This window comes from Carcharhinus amblyrhynchos, chromosome 8, assembly GCF_965287045.1.
Source record: "Carcharhinus amblyrhynchos chromosome 8, sCarAmb.v2.hapA, whole genome shotgun sequence".
NCBI lineage: Eukaryota > Metazoa > Chordata > Chondrichthyes > Carcharhiniformes > Carcharhinidae > Carcharhinus > Carcharhinus amblyrhynchos.
In genome coordinates this window covers 50,104,694-50,107,305 of record NC_137331.1, presented here as the reverse complement: position 1 = coordinate 50,107,305, position 2,612 = coordinate 50,104,694, and the positions used below count along the sequence as shown (strand labels likewise).

General features: G+C 43.8%; 1 non-coding gene across 1 annotated transcript; it reads right to left on the bottom strand.

Moving 5' to 3' along the window:
- Window positions 1-508: 508 nt before the first annotated feature.
- On the bottom strand, window positions 509-700 carry LOC145347150 (U2 spliceosomal RNA). Its single transcript, XR_013887800.1, has one exon. It is a non-coding gene; the product is annotated as a U2 spliceosomal RNA (small nuclear RNA).
- Window positions 701-2,612: the final 1,912 nt, after the last annotated feature.

The following is a 2,612-nucleotide window of genomic DNA, read 5'->3' as shown; positions in this document are numbered from 1 at the left end:
TTGATCAATCATATTCTACCCCTCAGAACCTTCACAAATAAAAACAAATGATCATTTAAGTACAAGCTGTCTTATTTACTTCGATCAGCCATTAACAATTCAAGATTTTGAAATTAGTTCTGATTCATCCTTCATGATGCATCAGAATTAATAGTTTGATTGCCATGTTTGATTTGTACTAGCTTACTGTCACAACAAATGACCATCCCAGGGTGTTTCCAATTACCCTTCCTTTTTACAGTAGACTAAACTACTTAATTGACATCTGCCTCAGTTGGTTTTCTATGATGCCTCAGTGCTCTCTGCATTTTCCCTGAGACTTTAGCCTTGATAAAAACCTCCCTATAAAGTATTTAAACATGCAGGGAGAAAATTAATTCTTTTTTTTTAAACTTTATTCCAATCCAATCAAGTCAAATTAAACCCAATTCAGAGTCCCAACAAGTTGGGACATTCCCGATCCAAGCTGACAAGACAGGGCTCTCACCTCCTGTCTTGGGCTTGATCTACATGATCCAAGCTGACTGGAGTAGGTGTAGCTCCTCCTCCAGGGCTTGATCTTATTTGCATCTTAGCCAAATGGCCGAGATGCCGCTTTAAAAAATTGCTTCAAATGAAGCTGAAATGTAACCTAATGACTTCAACCAAGTGCAGCATGTCAATACTACACTTGATCTTAGCCAAAAGGCCGAGAAGCGATTCATTTTAGTACAGCAGAGGGCAGCAGAATGATAATGCTAATTGGCTGGTGCGGGGAAGGTTTGCATAGGTGCAGTCACTGCAACCAGAAGGTGGATTTCCAGAAGACAGCCTCCATTTTTGAATGAAAGCAAATGTCCAGTAGAGGGTAGCAGAGCAGTGATGCTGATTGCCTGGTTCTTTGCTTCATTTCAAGCAATTTTTTCAAGTGGCACCTTGGACTTTTGGTTCAGATGCAAATAAGATCAAGCCTTGGAGGAGGAGCTACACCTACTCCAATCAGCTTGGACTATGTAGATCAAGCCCAAGACTGGAGGTGAGAGCCCTGTCTTGTCAGTTTGGATCTGGAACGTCCCAACTTGTTGGGACTTTGAATTGGATTTGATTTGATTGGATTGAATTGGAATAAAGTTTAAAAAAAAATTTTTGAATAGGTACAGTCACTGCAACTTCTGGAAAACACCATCCATGTTTAAGTGAGTGTCCAGCAGAGGGACTAACTATTGTAAGGGGACAGTTAAATGCCAAACGCTACTTCAGAGCTTCACCCTTACCTCCTCCATCCTCTAACCAAAAAGGAACACAAACAAGGGAAAGATGAGTTGAGATCCTCTTACCTGTATAAGGGCAATATGGCAGTTAGGAATTAGAATGCTCCTCCTGCCAGATGTGGGAAATCAGCGAGCAATCTAGTCTCCCTGACAACTTTGTCTGTAGGAAGTGTGTCCAGTTGCAGCTCCTCACAGATAGCATTGTTCGGTTGGAACAGCAGGTGGACACACTGCAGAGCACACAAGGGGCAGAGAGTGTGATAAGCAATGGTTACAGGAAGGTTGTTACATCACAGTCAGGTAGATGGGTGACTACCAGGCACCTCCTGCTGCTATTCCCCTTTCAAACAAGTATAATATTTGGGATACTGCCTCTCAGCAGCAGCCAAGCCTGTCATACCACACCTGGTTTGGCTGTTGAGCAGGGCTGGGCAAAGAGCAAGTGAGCAGCTGTAATAGGGGACTCGCTATTTAGAGGCACAGATGGGCATTTCTGTGACCGCAATTGAGACTTCAGGATGGTGTGTTGCCTCCCTAATGCTAGGGTCAAGGATATCTCTGAGGTCCCACATCTGGCAGGATATTCTTAAAGGGGAGGGTGAGCAGCCAGAGGTTGTTGCACATATTGGTATCAACAACATCGATAGGAAAAGGCTTGAGGTCGTGAAGAGTGAATATAGAGAGTTAGGAAGAAGTCTAAATTGCAGGACCTCAAAGGTAGTAATTTCTGGACTACTGCTGGTGCCACGTGCTAGTGAGAGTAGGAATAAAAAGATTAGGCAGATGAATGTGTGGCTTGAGAGCTGGTGCTTGGGGCAGGAATTTAGATTTGTGGATCATTGGTATTTCTTCTAGGGCAGGAGTGACCTGTTCAAAAGGGATGGATTACACCTGAACTGCAAGGGGACAAATATCCTGGTGGGAAGATTTGCTCGTGCCATTTGGGAGGGTTTAAACTAGTTTAGCAGGGGGGAGGGTGGGACCCAAAGCTGTAGGAAGACAGAAGAGAAGGTTGAGGACAGCAGAGAAGTTAAAGAGAGCATATTAAATAGTAAAGGCACTGTCAGTAATCCTAGTACTAGACAGGTCAGGCAAAAGCACAGCTAAAAGCAAGGGAATTCCAGATTAAACTGCATTTATTTCAATGCAACAGGCCTGGTGGGCAAGGCAGATGAACTCAGGATATGGGTGGATACATGGGACTAGGATATTATAGTCATTACTGAAACATGGATAAGGGAGGGACAGAACTGGCAGCTCAATGTTCCACGGTACAGATGCTGTGGGAAAGATAGAACAGGAGGTAAGAGAGGAGGGGGAGTTGCACTTTTGATTAGGGAAAACACCACAGCTGTACAGAGA